Raw genomic sequence first — 18,091 nt, 5'->3', positions numbered from 1 at the left:
AAGCGTTGTGCTTCGTGGGAGTCTTCTCAAAATTCTGATAGCGCACGTCCCAGGAATAGGCATGAGAACAAAACCCAGTGAAAGTAGGGCGTAGATCGAGACGTCCAGATAGCCTTTTCTTCAGACACGCATCATCTGCGAATGTAAAGGTAGATGATTGGTACAGCATGGATTCATAGCAAATAAATATTGGTACAACATGAATCGTAGCAAATAAACTGTACCGCTTCGCCCAAGACCGACATAACCAAATCTCGACTCTTTTGTAAAGCAGTGGTGTGCGCAGCAACTGTAGAAAGTGTAGGTGAACATAACGAGCGCAACTTTACTCCCGTAGTATGAAGGGAATGTGACATCTTAATGAGATTAATGCAATTCAGATTTCATCATAGCTGCGTTGTGAACTTATCGTCACTTCGAAAATTATCTATAGTCTTAAAGTGAAATTGTGAAATATAGGTTGTGATTATTTGCTTACTCTACTCAATCAGTCAAAAGGTAGGTATCAAGTGAAATAAGGATCTCTCCAACCTATAAATACTTGTACTTCGAACCAATGATTCCTTAATGAAATATTTTTGTCACATAAAACTGTACAAACTCTGACATCAAGTTATTTAGTTGCCCCGAAACATATGTATATGAAACGCCCAAGGCTTCTGAAGTATGAAGTTGAAAATTTTTTGAACTTCATGCCTAGCAGTCAGTAAGCCCTTGAGAAATGAAAGGTTAAGCAGTAAGCCTACTTCTGTATCTGTAGCCGCGCGGGATTAGCCGAGCGGTCAGGGGCGCTGCAGCCATGACCTGTGCGGCTGGTCCCGGCGGAGGTTCGAGTCCTCCCTCGGGCATGGGTGTGTGTTTGTGTGTGTGTGTGTGTGTGTGTGTGTGTGTGTGTGTGTGTGTATGTCCTTAGGATAATTTAGGTTAAGTAGTGTGTAAGCTTAGGGACTGATGAACTTAGCAGTTAAGTCCAATAAGATTACACACACACACACACACCTACTTCTGTAAAGCTTTACAGTGCTGCTGGAATTGGCATCGTCAGGGTAATTTAAGAGAGGGAAGCCACGTGCAGCAATTGTCTGTGAACCGTGTAAACTTTGTTCTGCGTGTTATCATTTTTTAACTGTTTTGTGTATCTTATTATCTATAGCGGAAAGTGGGCACCAACCCAGCATTTGCCTAAACGAGCGTGGGAAACCGGAAAACACTACTTATGCTGGCCGGTGTACCGGACGACGGCCTTAATCCGCCGTGCGGATTCCATCTGGGTCTGGTCAACATCTCTGTCCCGTAGCTAGCGCGTTGGGGCATGCGATCAGGTGTGATTTCAACTGTTAACCTCAGCCGCGTCCCCCTACCCACCCACCACGCTCGTCCGAACGGTCCGTGGACCTTGCTGCGGTGGAATGACTTGCGTGCCTCTACGATATAGACCACATAGCCGTATCGGAGGCGTAACCGCGCGTACTGTCCTCTCCACCGTCCCCCTCCCCCTCGACGAGCCATAGAGCTTGCTGTGGTTGGATGACATGCATGCCTCAACGATACAGTTCGCCGTATTGGGGGGGGGGGGGGGGCAGCCACGTGGACGTTGTGTCTGGGGAGAGGATGGATTATATACGGCATCTATAGATAGGGTCAGTAAACAGTTAAGTAGTTGCAGGGCCGACTGATTTGGTTTGCACGTTAGCAAACATGTACATGCTACGTTCGTACTGCGAAACGCGTGGAAACTACAGCCGTTAAATTTGTCGAGGACAGGAAGCTCTACTGTATTGTTTAATGATATTGGCACCCTCCTGAGTAAAGTATTCCGGAGACGAAATAGTCTCCCATTTGGAACTTGGGTGGAGGATTACTCAGATGGATGTCGTCACAACAAAAAAATTTATCTGGTGTGCTGTCGCTGCGCAGATTATTGGTCCCGTAATCGTTTGGACAAATCCCAGATTTTGAAAAGAGAAATGAATCGGCCGTGGGAAATGAGTGCGGTGCCAGGAAGAAGAAGATTTCTGTTCGTGTGAGTACACAATGAAATAGGAGTAACGCAGTAGAGTGGCAGTCACAAAATTCCACACCTCGAGGCCACACCCGCTACCTGCAGTCAGCCGGCGCTAGTGCTGTTATCCGCCCGTCTCGTAGCTTTGTTGCCACATGTAGACTGTTAACAACGTAAATTTAGCAATTATATACAACCACTCCCTCACAGAAAGGTACGTACCTAAAGACTGGAAAATTGCTCAAGTCACACCAATACCCAAAAAGGGAAGTAGGAGTAATCCGCTGAATTACAGGCCTATATCACTAACGTCGATTTGCAGCAGGGTTTTAGAACATATACTGTATTCGAACATAATGAAGTACCTCGAAGAAAACGATTTATTGACATACAGTCAGCACGGATTCAGAAAATATCGTTCCTGTGAAACACAACTAGCTCTTTATACTCATGAAGTAATAAGTGCTATCGACAGGGGATGTCAAATTGATTCTATATTTTTAGTTTTCCAGAAGGCTTTCGATACCGTTCCTCAAAAGCGTCTTCTAATCAAACTGAACTGCGTGCCTACGGAGTATCGCCTCCGTTGTGCGACTGGATTCGTGATTTCCTGTCAGAAAGGTCACAGTTTGTAGTAATAGACGGAAAGTCATAGAGTAAAACAGAAGTAATATCAGGCGTTCCCCAAGAAGTGTTATAGGCCCTATATTGTTCCTGATCTATATTAACGACATACGAGACAATCTGAGTAGCCGTCAGATTGTTTGCAGATGATGCTGTCATTTACTGTCTTGTAAAGTCATCAGATGATCAAAACGACTTGCAAAATGATTTAGATAAGATACCTATCTGTATGGTGCGAAACGTGGCAATTGGCCCTGAATAAGGAAAAGTGTGAGTACTAAAAGAAATCAACAAAATTTCGATTACGCGATAAGTCACACAAATCTGAGGGCTGTAAATTCAACAAAAATGCTTAGGGATTACAATTACAAATAACCTAAATTGTAACTATCACATAGATAATATTGTGGGTAGAGCAAACCAAAGACTGCGATTTATTGGCAGAACACTTAGAAGGTGCAACAGGTCTACTAAAGAGACTGCTTACACTAAGTTTGTCCGCCCTATTCTGGAGTACTGCTGTGCGGTTTGGGATCCGCATCAGGTGGAACTGACGGATGACATAGAAAAAAATGCAAAGAAGGGCAGCTCGTTTTGTATTATCGCGAAATAGGGGAGATGGTGTCACAGACATGATATGTGAATTGGAGTGGCAATCATTAAAACAAAGGCGTTTTTCGTTGCGACGGGATCTTCTCATGAAATTTCAATCACCAGTTTTCTCCTCCGATTGTGAAAACATTTTGTTGGCACCCACCTACATAGGGAGAAATGATCATCACGATAAAATAAGAGAAATGTGGGCTCGCACGGAAAAATTTAAGTGGTCGTTCTTCCCGCGTGCCGTTCGAGAGTGGAACGGTAGAGAGACAGCATGAAGGTGGTTCATTGAACGCTCTGCCAGACACTTTATTGTGAATAGCAGAGTAATCACGTAGATGTGTAGATGTATTAGGTGAGGGCCAGGTGAATGTTCTGTGTTCCAGTGGGATTTCATGTGTGGTTTCGTCTTCGGTGGAACGGTTCTTTGACGTGTGTTTGGTAGTGAGCTAAATGCAAGAGCAAGGACCCACATTTAGTGCTACTGCGATCGGTGTGCGTAAAGGGCGATAAGACGTTCAAAAACAATTTGAAATTGCTGTATCGAATTTCCTGATTTATTTATTTATTTATTTATTTTGTTTGCTGATGCGACCAACGGTGAATAAGCCACAAATAATATAAATTTTGCGCAAATTCATAAAATAATCTTGTGGTATTTCCTAGTAGATTGTACTCTGTATTAACAGTGTTGTAACATCAGCTGAATCTCTACATGTGAGCAAATGCTTTGATTCTCCGAGGGAAGGGATATAAGTGGAAACGGAAATTACAAAATTTTACGAATGCGTCAAAACGTTAGTGCTTAAAACAGTATTTCGATATTAAGATAAAGGAGAGCATACGCCGGTTAGAAAAATACAGAATTATCTTGGAAAAAAAAAACAATTATTCTGGTTGCCTTATCCCCTCACTTGGTTTCTCGTTTAGAAAGTATAATTATGGACGGAACTTGTTATTGGAATGCAGAGAAGCTGGCAGAAATAATGAAGTTTTGTGTAAAATGCGTGGGGACAATCGTACTATACTTCGATGAAAGCTGGATTACACAAAACCACACGCAAAATATATTTTGCTCGACCTCGTCAGAAATATTGACCTCAAAATACCTACAGTTACTTTTGTATAGCGCATATCGGTGATGTGTGCAGTGATGACGAAGGGTCACTACGAGGTGCAAGTAAATTTTTGGGAGGTAGGGAATATGCTCGGTCCTATCAAGGCGACCGATCGGAACGGAAACCCCGACGGTGACACGATATCATAATGATGTCTTAGATGTTAACAAAATTAATTTCGTAGCTTTCTTAACAACTTTCACGCTGGAAGTCTCTGCAATGTCCAACAGTACGCAAATTATATATTATTCTACGGATCAAGGCCTGCAGTGTTAGATTACATTTTTATTACAATAGGCTTATTTCGGCGAGATTGCCATCTTCAGGTTATATCAATTGGTCTTGATATCCATGTGGTATCGCTGTCATAGTTGCTGTCACTACTGAATTAGTTTGCTCCTTTCATGTTACCGGAGCTATAGTAGATGCTAAGACTTTAGCTGGAACCGTTATTTCAGAAGTTGTCGAATTATGATAACATCGCTGACTCAACTGTCAATAAAACTATCAAGTAACATCATTATTAAATAAATTTTCATAATTCGACAACTTCAGAAATAACTGATTCAGCTAATGTACAACATCTGCTATAGCTCCACAACACCAATGGAGCAAACTTATACAGCAGTGTCAACAACTAAGACAGCAATATCATATGGATACCAAGGCCCCGTGATATAACTTGAACATGGCAATCACTCCGAAATAGGCTTATTGTGATAAAAATATGAGCGAATACAACAGCGTCTTGGTCTCGTATATATGTCATTATGACATAATATATGTCATTATGACACAGATTACGCAGCGAGCCCAGATGAGTACGAAAAGATGGTCCCGGCGGAGGTTCGAGTCCTCCCTCGGGCATGGGTGTGTGTGTTTGTCCTTACGATAATTGAGGTTAAGTAGTGTGTAAGCTTAGGGACTGATGACCTTAGTAGTTAAGTCCCATAAGATTTCACACACATTTGAACATTTTTTTGAGTACGAAAAGAAGGCAAATTCATCAGCGATGACATTCTTTGTTACACAGGCAGAACAGTTTCACACCTCGTGCGCTATTTTATCTTGGAATACTTCTTTGTTATCACTATAAAATAAGTACCACATACATCTATAAAGTTAGAGAATATTCACATATTATTTTTAGTCCAAATATGTCAGTGGTTCTGTTCATCCACAAGTTGAAGTAAGGGAAAAAAGTTTCTTCAAAAATTCTTGTAAAGTTTTCACTTTTTTTCTGGACAGCTGGCAGGAATTTTCATTTGAAAAGTACTCCATCATATTCTAGGCTAAACATAGAATGTCTAATATTTTTCCCAATATTTTACTAACATTTGAAATTAACGCTAACTGGTTATGGTGTAGGACGGTGAGACGACATTGAGATGCCTATTTTCGTGACCATAGCTGTAGTATCTTTCATGATGGACAAGTTAAGAGCGATGCGGCTGAACGATTACGAGCAGCATAATGAACAGGTTATTATAGCGAAAATAGATACAAAGCTACGATTCACCAAAGCAGTACTAGTATACAGTGGTCCGCTTAATAAAGTGTAGGTCCATCCACCCTTGGAACGCAATACAGCAGTGATTCTGCTTGTCGTGGATTGGAATAGACCTTGGCAGGTTTCCGGAATTCCGTGGCAACCTGTGTCCAATCACAGCTCACGCAATCCCGTTAATTACGTGGCGGTGGTTAATTGTTGCGAAGCATGCTGGAACGTCCAGTCTGTTCAGATCAGGCGACTTTGGTGGCAAAGGCATTAACGTGAGTTCACTATCATGCTCCACAAACCACAGGGGTACAATTCTGGCCTTGTGACAAAGACAGTTATCCTGCTGGTAGAAATCTAGAAATGAAATTGATAGGAAGGGCCCAATGAAAGAAGAAAATGTAGAGGTGAATTGCACAGCATGTAAAATCGTGCACAACTACGGGAAATATAGTTAAATGCTAAGTTGCGCCCAGGAAAAACCGTAACTTGTATGGGAAGGGCAACCACTGACCTATAGGGGAACTACTCGTAGAGCACACTAACACGTACAACAAACAGCATTAACACTAGCTCTACTCAAAATTAAATGAAATATAAATGTGATCTCCGGGTTCCAACCATGGTTTTTCGGGAGGGTTCTTAGGCGAGTTGTGAAACTGGAAATTTCCTGCCAAACATTCCCAGTTTAGAATCCCTTTGCCACATTCCCAGTTTATTAGAATTTGGTCGAAAAGTGCGAAGTGGTACAATAGCGCGCTCTGTTCTCTCGAGTGGGCAATGAAAGATGAATATAACAAAGTTTGTGTCCAGGTAACTAGTAACCGAAATGTGCGCGGCATACCTTGAAGACAGCTCTTGAAGACTTTGATATTGTTTAAAATGACAAAATTAACTCACCTACAACCTAAAAGGATCCGTAAGTTAATAAATTAGTTTAAATATTTAAATGTCATACTATGCACTTCACTAGCAACCAAACAGCGCTGCTGGCCATTTCAATTCGTAACTTTTGTGTTCACTTTACTTTTTTATCATATGGTACTTTCATGGCTACGAATTGTTTCCCGAAGGAGTCCTGTTATAAAAAGTTTTCGATTAGACGTAGCCCCCTGACGACGCTGTTGGAGTCATATCATCGGAAGTTAGGAATTTTATCCGATTTTTTCACGACAAGTTAAACTAGAACATTTTATCCTGATTGTGCATTTGTTCTGGTGTCTTCCGAAGCAAGATTTATACAAGAAAGTCTTGAACTGACTTCGTTGTTTTCATGAGTAGATTTCGCATCAAATGTAAATCAGAATTAGTTTAATACACAACGATTTATAATCTAAAACACAGATTACTAACATAACGGGAGTGAGGTGATGTATGTGACACTACTCAGAAAAGGGATCTCAGCTAAATCCGGAGAGGCATAACTGTTGGGGGCGAACAGACGTCACAGCTGGCATCAATGGCTTGCAGGCGCGCACACTTTGCTATTCAGTGGCTCGTAAGACGGGCCTTAAAGGAGCGAATTCCGGTTATAATACGGGCCATAACAGGAAACAAGGGAGCAGTAGCAAGCGTTGTGTGCCTTGAAGTATTAATGGAATAAGCCAGGCTGAAGGAGGGCACAGCACTGCAGCAGCGAGGGGTGACCTCTGCGAGTGGCTACGGTCTGCTGCTACATTTCGCCAGGTCCCACGTGCCAAAGTGCACCGTACTCAGTTTCACCCGAACTTGCACTCCTGAAGTCGCTGTACAGTGGGTGGCAGGCCGTATTTCAAACCAGCTCAAATTTGAGAAAATCGAAATGTCACCCTTCAGTAAGATGCCGCCAGCATTTTTTGTGTCCCTCCGAGTGTGTTTCGATGGTAACTTGAGGATCTATCCATGAATGCCTAGAGATTAAAGGTACAGGAGTAAAGTGCAAAGTGCTGAAATGTAATAGTGAAAACGTGGACTGTTAATATATAAAAGACACCGCGTAGGTAGTCGTTTTAACCCCTTGAAACGAGCAGTGGGACAACTGTGGATGAGCAACATGGAAGGAAATGCCAGAGGCCTTGACTCAAGAAAAGGACTGAGCGTTATGGAAGAGGAAGAACAAGGTAATAAAACAGCCGTTAATCGCTATTGAAGTTGACTGTTCAACGCTTGGAAGGTTATGCATTTAGCGAAATAAAGCAGTCCGTAATGACTGGAGGATTACATTGCTTTAAAATTCTTTGAAATCGCGTTAATGAAAAAATTGGAGAAGGTGGATTTCACCGCCGTGAAACAAACATACTTGGTTGTCACAATGTACTCAAATAAATGTCTACTGTAAATTGTTGTTGGCCCCTGCTGTTACTAATGCAGAACCATTTGTGCTGGATTCATGTTCTTAAATTTTACAGTTTCCGCCGTGTTGTGTACTACATGTTTCTTTTCATGTTGCCGTATCTAGACTTGTTGTTGTCGTCGTCTCTTGCCTGATGACATATTTGCTGCAGCCCTACACACTAGTAAATCTGGGCAAGTCTCTTAATCTCTGCATAACATCTGTAACCTGCGTCGACTGGAACCTGCGGAGTTTATTCCAGCCTTGGTCTCCTAAAGTATCCTTTCTTCGGGGAATGCTAGTCTGGCAGGGCATGCAGCACTGCAGTTAAGGGCGGAAGGTGGATATCTGGTAATGGCGGTAGTAAAGCTGTCAGGATGGGTCATGGCTCGTGCTTTGTTAGTTCATTCGTTAGAGCACTTGTCTGCAAAAAGCAATGGTGCCAGATCAGAGTTCTAGTCCGGCACATAGTTCTAATGTGTCAGGAAGTTCGTATTCCCTTCTCGTCTGCATTGTTTGTCGTCCACGTTTCACTTCCGTACGGGGCTACATTCCAAACATTTGCTTTGATTTTTCATTTGTATTAAATTTTCTTTTTCAGACGTTCTTTTCTTGATATTGCCGGTGTGCATTTCATTATGTTGACCATCCTCAGTCGTTATCCTATTTACTACTGTTAGGGTCTCATTTCCTTCGGTAACATCGCCACGTTTAGTTAGTCTACAATCTATTTCCTTGTATTACTTTTGTTTATGTCCAACTTATGACATCTTTTCAAGTCGTGCATTTTGTTCACATGCTCTTGCTAATACTTTTTTACACATAAAATTGTAGAGGCATCAGCAGTCACCTACATCTACATGGTTACTCTGCGGTTCACACTTAGGTGCCTTGCAGAGGGTTCATGGAACGACCTTCAAGCTCGAACAGTGCGGGAAAAACGAACACTTAAATCTTTCCAGCTCTTGATTCCTCTTACTTCAATATGATGATCATTTTTCTCTATGTACTCGGGGAGGTGAGCGCAAACAAAATGTTTTCGCAATCGGAGGAGAAGATCTTGCCGCAACAAAAAACGCCTTTGTTTTAATGATTGCCACCCTAGTTCCCGTACCATATCTGAGGCATCCCCCTCCCCCCCCCTTATTTCGCGATAATACAAAACGAGTTGCTTGTCTTCGAAGTTTCTCCATGTCTTCCGTTAATCATATCGAATGTGGATCCCACAACGCCCAGCAGTACTCCAGAAGAGGGTCGACGACCGTGTGTAAGCAGTCTCTTTAGGAGACTTGCGTTTTCTTAAGTGTTCTGCCAATAAATCCGTCTTGAGACTGAGTTTCGCTGTGGAAACAATTACAAGAGTCACACATTGGCTAAATTTCGAACTTCTGTAAAAACTTCAGCAATTTTAGGAATTTTGCGGTACCATCTCATAGTCACTTACTTAATATATATCTCTCAGGTACCGTCGATACAATTTCTTTGAATTCAGAGCCTGGAAAGTTTTTTTTCTTCTTCATCATCATCTTCATGGAATTCAACCATCACTGTCACTGATAAATTGATATTCGTATACCGTCTTCTCAACGATGTGCCTAACTTGCCAGTATACATTACGAAGTAGAGGTTCATCTCCACACTTCAACAAATACTTGATAAGTAGCTTACCACTTGGTGACGAAGATGTGCACTGAAATGTACATCGGTGAAATAAATACGTTATTGAAAACAGTTTATTTGCATGTGTTCTCCATAAAGGTTTTTATTCCTATTCCCTGAACTTTTAATTTCTTTTCCTAATTTCGGTCTCGTTTCCTTTACTGCGTTCGTACAGTTTGAGTAATATGGTGGGTAGACTACAACCCTGGCCTCTTGACTAGCGTTTAATTCAGTATCTCTCTATCTGTAGCCTTTATTAACCTTCAACACCTATGACTGTAGTCTAGTTACTGGATAACTACTAGATAACCTGCCGCTCCCTTTATTTATAGAGTATGGTGTCATTTGTTATGGTTTCTTCGCGTTTCAGACGCGCATGGAGCGCGGCAAGAATGACAGCTTTAAAAGTGTCTGATGCTCTTTAATTTTAATGTGGTCTTTCGCAGAATATGTTAAATATCCTCCGTGTAGACGGGTGAGACCAGCACTTTCCTAATCTCACTGGGGACAGTTTATTTTCCCATCTTGTTTTCTTTCAACCTATGCACGATGTATATCATAATTAAAATGGGAATTAACCTAACTGCAAATTCTGTCAAGAATCTAATGTGGATTACATTGGGACCCGAAACATTGTTAAATTTTGGCAATTTTAACTGTTTCACAACGCCACTGCCACACATCACTCACCTTTGCAGTGGGACGAAGAGTAAACTAGTGCAGTGTTTTGGTATCTTCCTTTAGTAATGCAACATTCCTCAAAACAGGTCAAAATTTGATTGCCTTTACTACTCTCAACTTCAGTTCCTGTGTCATCCATAAGTGCCTCGACGGTAACTTTGGCGTCACTGCTAGCCCTAGCAATAGACCAGAAGATTTCCTTTGATTTTTGTGAGAGATCTTTCTGTTAGATTCAGCTACGGGATTCACTGAAGGCTTCACACATTCCCCCTCGACTGCCAAATGTGTTTCATTCAGTCTCTACTTATCTGTGCCACACGCTTCGTTTTATATCTATTATTCAGTAGTCACTATTTCTTTTGGAAACTTGTGTTTACCATGGAGGCCTCAGCTCCATCTTGTCATACACCGTTCTGCTACGTACACATATAAATCCAGTGCCTGGTCACAGATTCTTTTAAAGTTCTTCTGCATTCTCCTGCCCAGAGCTAAATATTTGGAATTCCTCATTGAGATAAGATACCACTACATCTTCTGTAGTTCACTCATCATCTGAGTCTTCGTACTTGTTTTAGCTGCCCTTTATACTTAAGTAGTTATTGTTGCTACAACCATCTCATGATCTCTGATGCCAATTTTAACATGGGCATTCTCAAAGAGGTCAGGTCTGTCTGTCTGTTGCCATGAGATCCATTGTATTTCCATAATGAGTGGAAAGTTTCTAGTAAATATAGGATTGTTTCACAGGATTTTTTTTCATGCCCACCACGTACAAAACTGTAATTGTCCTAATTGGTTGTTAGATGATGAAAGTGTCCTTCAATAACGACATTATGATTAGTGAACATTGAACCAGCGAATTAGGTTGTCTCTAATGTTTTCTCTTACATCAGGTGGCGAGCCTGATGATCAGGAAGACTCTTATAAATTTATGCCCACCCTTTATACTGACAAGAAGGAGGTCCCCAGGGGTGTGATATACAGTTTGAAAACCACATAAACGATTATGTAGGTTAGTGCATCAAGTACCACCTCCTGCAGCTATTCTTACTGCTGGACCCTTGTTTACAAGTAACAAACGAAAAAACTTAGTGCACTCTTCAGCTGGGTAGCAAACTCTGGTGTGTCACTGACCCATTTAGGGACCATACAATTTTCAGCACTATGATATAAGTCTAGGAGTCACAGCACCTTCGGAGTCTGTGACTCTTCTCGGCACAGAGCAAGAGGGACGCCTTCGGTTCATGTGGTGATTGTGATCAAAGTTGTTTTTCTCCATCATGCCTGCAAGTTTCTGTAGTGATCTAAGTAAGACCTTGACGACAGGCATAGTTCGTTCCAATGTGAACCACAAATCTGCAGTTGGTTGCATGCAGTTCCCCCAGTGGCTGCTGGAATAGCCTGTTCAACATGTTCAATGAGAACTCTGGGCACATACATACGAATGAACAAGGTGCAACATGTTCAGTGAGAACTCTAGGCACACATATACGAATGCACAAGGTGGTTCTTGCCATTTGTTTCCCTTTCCCTAAAGGGGTTCAATTATTCGCCGTATGTTTTAACTGAGGACGTGTAATAATCCACTCCCCTCAAGTGCTTGCTTCCCCTTGACTAGGGCCACAGGAGGTTTTTCGAAAGGTGAAGTGTGTCTCACTGGCTCCGTTGCAATAAAGACGGCATCCCCTTGTAAACTTAAGATTTTCAAAGGGTCTCTTTGAGCCAGTCTCTAAAACAGTTTTTTTGTGCGCGTAAAACACTATAAATGCACGACTTTTTTCTTGCAGTCGTCCTAAAATTGTCTCTCTTCTAGTGGTTGTCCCATTCTTCTATAAGTAATTGAAACCATGTTTTATTAAACTTACGGTTCATTAATATATTTGCATCAGCACTGGTCCTCTTTCGTATTGGGATCTTCACATCTTTCTTGCAACATGTCTGTTACGTCTTGCATCCAAACGGTTCTCCCAAGGATCTTAATAATTCTGGGAAATGTTTCTACTTTAAAACTGCACTCTGTCTTTCAGCACTGTCAAATTCTCGCCGCAGTATCGCGTACCTCTCATTTCATCTTCATTCACGTGTTCTCCCCTTTACAGAAGTGTCTTCAAAGTAGTTGTGTTTTTTTGCTCTATACATTCCTGCTATCCCTATTCTTCAAAGATTTGAACATCGTGACTGTCACAGACGATAATCAAACTAGTCACTCACTATAACTTTTTATTGGTTGTCAGATTTCGCGTGATTCCAAAAATCACCCATGGAATGTGTACTTTCAGGTGAAGTCTCAGCCACACCACGATTGAGTTTCTCTTTTTATTACTTAGTGAATATCCATCCTTCATATTGGTAGAGGCTGAACAGTAGTATTTTCTGAGGGACTTGCAGAAGGGAAGTTTAGTTTTTACTCTATTGCTCTACCGGCTAGTTTTCGTTAACGCATCGATGGAATATATTCCACATATTCATTAGAAGTTACGAAAAGAAACAAAGTCTTTTGGAAAAAACAGTGGAGATCCACGGCTTATTCTCAAGACGGATCCTCCGTGTTAATATGGGAGCTGCCCAAACGTCATACATCTGTGCTGGTTAATGGCTCGTAATGGAAAAAATTCTTCTTCCCCGAAGATTTTAAACCACTACCCATGTTCAGTAGGTTAATTATTTCAGAATTCCTCGAGTACATTGTTACGAGACATGGTTATAGTCGGTTATCGTAAAGTGCGGAAGGAAGTATTTGTTATCTAATGGCGCACCGGGAGTTGACTACCAACATGCCGACATGAAAATCTTTCCACAGTAGAGTTGGTAGCTCCCAGAAGAATGAGGGATTGGGCGGGGGGGCAGGGAGACGGGAAGCTCTTCCGCCCCGCGATTGCCAACGGACTGTGTTACTGGCCGTCTGAAAAAAAAAAAAAAAAACATTGCCTTACCAACAGACGTGGTTGCCAGCCTTGTTGCGTCGTAATCGGTCGCCTACTACGGTCCCACAGTTAAAAAAAATGGTTCAAGTGACTCTGAGCACTATGGGACTTAACATCTTAGGTCATCAGTCCCCTAGAACTTAGAACTACTTAAACCTAACTAACCTAAGGACATCACACACATCCATGCCCGAGGTAGGATTCGAACCTGCGACCTTAGCCATCCCGCGGTTCCGGACTGCAGCGCCTAGAACCGCACTGCCACCGCGGCCGGCGGTCCCACAGTATTTTTCATTATTTACGTATCATCTGTGCCAAAGTTAAAAATTCTACGAATGCAGACGTCACGTTCTCATTAGAAGCTAGAAATTGATGAAAAATCTTGTCATTAGTTTTGTATTAACTGAATAACGCGAAATATATATCGCAAAGAAAACACACATTCCAGTGGTTGTGAACACAGTACCATTATTAATTAAGTATTGATCCAACATTTACTGATACCAAGAATACAAATGGCGAATTTGACCGGCATTATTTAAGAAACATCAGTTGAAGACGTGAGACGATTAAATATATCCGTCAAGACATCTAAAGTAAATCACAGTTAAAATTTTCGTGTAGTTGCATTCATGAAAATGTTTTTAGAACAACTGTGTAGACTACGCCTCTCGACTCGCAGCCACTTTCCCGTGGCGCATTGCTCTCACTCACGAACAGTACATGGCCAGTAACACTGTCAGCTGCATGTGCTGTTTAATTGTCACTGTCGATATTCAAATGGAAATTTATCTGCAATGTAATCATATATTTAGCGTGGATTCCCCTGTTGTCTCATTGTTGCGTTCCATTTCAAAAGGGTATTCAAATTCCCACCTACCTTGACAGAGCGTCGTCGTTTACAATAATAGTTTATCACTCAGGAACCTGTTGACAAATTTTGTGCGATACTTTATAATTGTTTGTTTACTAGCAACTTGACTACATTTAGTTGTAGAAAATCTATCGAACCGCTTACATGTGATCAGTTCTGTGTTCTTTTGGAGGCAATGTCTGACATGTCATGGAGACACAAAGAACTTAAATAAGCTGCAGTGACTGTTTATAAAGCACTTGGAATAAACAGGAGAAATACTTCAGCTACTATGAGACTAGGTAAAATGAACACTCCTAAACCAGATCTTGTTTCCCGGTTGAATAAGCGCTCTGTACTTGTAATCTGTTGCAAATACATGTTCGTCCTGCACGATCATTTTCTTTCTTGGTCATCTATGTGCTCTCCGTAGCGTTCTTTCTCAAACTACATTTTGGCTTTTTCTTTTAAATCTTGATTATTTTTCGACCGTGACTGCCTCAAGAAATATGTAAAGATTTTTAACTGCCGCTACCAGTCACAAAATTTGTTAACTAATGTGTTATTTATTTATTTTGCGACATGTTTCGAGGGAATACCTCATCTTCAAGCTATATAGCATTACAAAAACAATTTCACAGTAAGGTCATACAAATGTCAAACAGTCTTTTCAAATGGTTCAAATGGCTCTGAGCACTATGGGACCAACAAAACAGTCTTTTCATAGACGCTGTGGTTATCCTGTGGAAGAAAAGGAAACCTAGTAAGAGGCGATGTCACTTTGTAAGTTGGACCGGTGTTTTCATGAAAATGTTTTGTAAACATGCAAACATCAGTCCAGCTTACAAAGTGACTTCGCCTCTTACTAGGTTTTCTCTTCTTCCACAGGATAACCACAGCATCTATGAAAAGACTGTTTAACATCTGTATTACCTTATTGTGAAGTAGTTTTTGTAATGCCATATAGCATGAAGATGAGGTATTGTCTCGAAATATGTCGCACAATAAATAATAAATTAGTTATACATTTTAGCTGTTTTCTTCGTGTCCATTTTTCTGAATCTCGAACCAATTCAGCCTGGAATTCACACTGGTCTTTAATTACCTGTATAAGGAACATGTAAAATCAGTAGTAAGTAAGGTAAATAAAATTCTTTCGAAAAACGTTTAATGTCCCTTCGATGACTAGCTCATTAGGGACGATGGAAGACTAACGGTTGTTCGGAGAATTCCGGAAAATAGCAACGCAATTGTTAACTAAGCAGTATACCTGACCCATTGTAGGGTACTGTTCCATTGTTTGAGTGTGTGGCTCGCCTTGTACCTATAATAAAAAAAGTTTGATGTCCCAGGGAGTGTTTAAGTCGCCCGAAATTTAAACGTAGTCCGGAGACAACACAATCTAGTATTTCGCATACAAGAAGAAATTATCATAGACAATGGGTGAATGAAATCATTGACCGAGACGTAAGTAAGGCGTGGGTGGAATTGCCCTCATTGATTTTCAGCACATACGCTGAGAAGGCAATTAAAACTAGATTATAAACTTGAAAACACACGAAATAAAAACAGATTAGCTGTACAACACATTACGATATACCGGGTGATCAAAAAGTCGTATAAATTTGAAAACTTAATAAACCACGGAATAATGTAGATAGAGGGGTAAAAATTGACACGCATGCTTGGAATGACATGGGGATTTTTTAGAACAAAAAAAAACAAAGTATTGCTAGACGCATGAAAGATCTCTTGCGCGCGTCGTTTGGTAATGATCGTGTGCTCAGCCGCCAATTCCGTCATTCTTGGCCTCCCAGGTCCCCAAACCTCTGTCCGTGCGATTATTGGATTTGGGGTACCTGAAGTCTCAAGTGTATCGTGATCGACCGACATCTCTAGGGATGCTGAAAGACAACATCCGACGCCAATGCCTCACCATAACTCCGGACATGCTTTACAGTGCTGTTCACAACATTATTCCTCGACTACAAATATTGTTGAGGAATGATGGTGGACATATTGAGCATTTCCTGTAAAGAACATCATATTTGCATTGTCTTACTTTGTTATGCTAATTATTGCTATTCTGATCAGATGAAACGCCATCTGTCGGACATTTTTTGAACGTTTTAATTTTTTTGGCTCTAATAAAACTCCATGTCATTCTAAGCATTTTATGTCAATTTGTACCTCTATCTACATTATTCCGTGATTTATTCAGTTTCCAAATTTATACTGACTTTTTGATCACCCCGTATATACCTCGCGTTCTGTCTTCCAACACACATTAGAATGTAAGGAGACTCTCCAACGTCACAAGGGCTTGACGCTTCGGATAGAAAGAGAAGCTTATTAAAATTTATGCCATGTCCTTCGTAGAAGAAGATTTCTGTCGAGAGTCGCAAGCTATGGCCCAAAAACGAAGCCTTCAAGATAATCTGAAAAAGCGAGAAATACTTTTGTCAGAACAGCAATCGGGTCAGGCAAGATAGCCGGATACACGAAGACAATATTGTTTGGGACTGCTTATAGTGCGCCTTTTTGGTGTTAATATGGAAAAGGAGAAAATGCTGTTTCGATCGCGCAACACGCAACTAGATAAGTGGCTAGTAAATAAAACATCGGTCAAGTACTGGAGCTCCAGGAGCCGTCAGGTTCGGTTCGGTGAAAATCATGTTTGTTAGGCAAATCACGATGCAGTGTCTAGTATGACAGCCAACCCATTTGCAGCATAGCCTTACTGTCGAACTAGCTGAGTTTTGCTGTGGGCAGGAAACAGCACTGGAAGATTCACAGAATTCTCATGTTGACAGTTCTAACACAGCTTAATAAGCACACACTATTTCTTGTGCCGGATGTTGATCCCTTACGCATTTACTTTACTCGAGTTTGTTGTTCCTAAATTTTGGTAATTCATCCCTTGGGATCCAGCAATAAACAAACCGTCTAGAATCAATGGAACAATAGTTTACGTTCAGTATTAGTAATTCACAGTGAAAACAAAATTAGTGGTGAGAGAATGTTTGCTGTGACTATTATGTTAGATTATTGCAGAAACCTTCCTTCTATGTCTTGAGTCATGGTGGACAAGGTTACATAGCACTTACATCAATTATGTTACAGTATATTAAATTATTCCTGAAAATAACTATCATAATTTGTGGTGTCTCATCTCGTGCCATAATTGTTTTGACACTATAGTCGAATCCGCATGAAGAAGACGGAGAGACATTCATGGAAGACAACAGGAGGGAATTGGCACACCGAAACATCGAGTGGTTCGTTACGGTATTAAAGCCCTTGGGAGAGAATTAAGCCATCCACTAATCTTTAGCTTTAGTAACTTAAGAAGAACAAGTATGATATAAACGTCAAATTACAACAAATTACAGAATGCCATGTAAAGCTGCAGGACAGAATTTTCCTGTCCTATATGAAACAAGTTGTTAATTTGGCATTTCGTTCGACTCGCTCAAACACTAATACCATTCAGTGTTAAAAGACGTAACAAGAATCAGCGTGTTCACGAAGGCCTGCATGATTTTATTATTTACAGAATTAGATTTTTAAGAAGGTATATGCATTTCGTGATGACTGAATTTTCGAATTATTGGACGTAGAATGCTTAAGTGAGCAAAAGACTGACAGACGCCCGTTGTTTCATTGTGAGCTACGGAGTGCTAGGTTATTTATGATTTGCCCATTTATTTCTAGCATAAAAATATGTAATTAATATTATGTGTGCATTAATCGAGTACAGTGGTAGAACTGGAGAAGCTGAGAATTACTTTGGCAAATATCAAAAATGGAGATGACATAAT

At 40.9% G+C, this 18,091-nt stretch overlaps 2 protein-coding genes across 5 annotated transcripts in view; one reads left to right on the top strand and one right to left on the bottom strand.

The window, feature by feature from the left end:
* The window catches only part of LOC124785323 (double-stranded RNA-specific editase Adar-like), a 142,733-nt gene that overhangs the window by 33,906 nt on the left and 90,736 nt on the right, over window positions 1–18,091 (top strand). The gene's annotated exons all lie outside the window — the stretch shown is intronic.
* LOC124785359 (tyrosyl-DNA phosphodiesterase 2-like) overlaps window positions 1–18,091 on the bottom strand; it is a 170,404-nt gene that overhangs the window by 107,508 nt on the left and 44,805 nt on the right. The window lies entirely within an intron of this gene.

Source organism: Schistocerca piceifrons, chromosome 1 (assembly GCF_021461385.2).
Source record: "Schistocerca piceifrons isolate TAMUIC-IGC-003096 chromosome 1, iqSchPice1.1, whole genome shotgun sequence".
Lineage (NCBI taxonomy): Eukaryota > Metazoa > Arthropoda > Insecta > Orthoptera > Acrididae > Schistocerca > Schistocerca piceifrons.
This window is presented reverse-complemented; position numbering and strand designations above follow the sequence as displayed.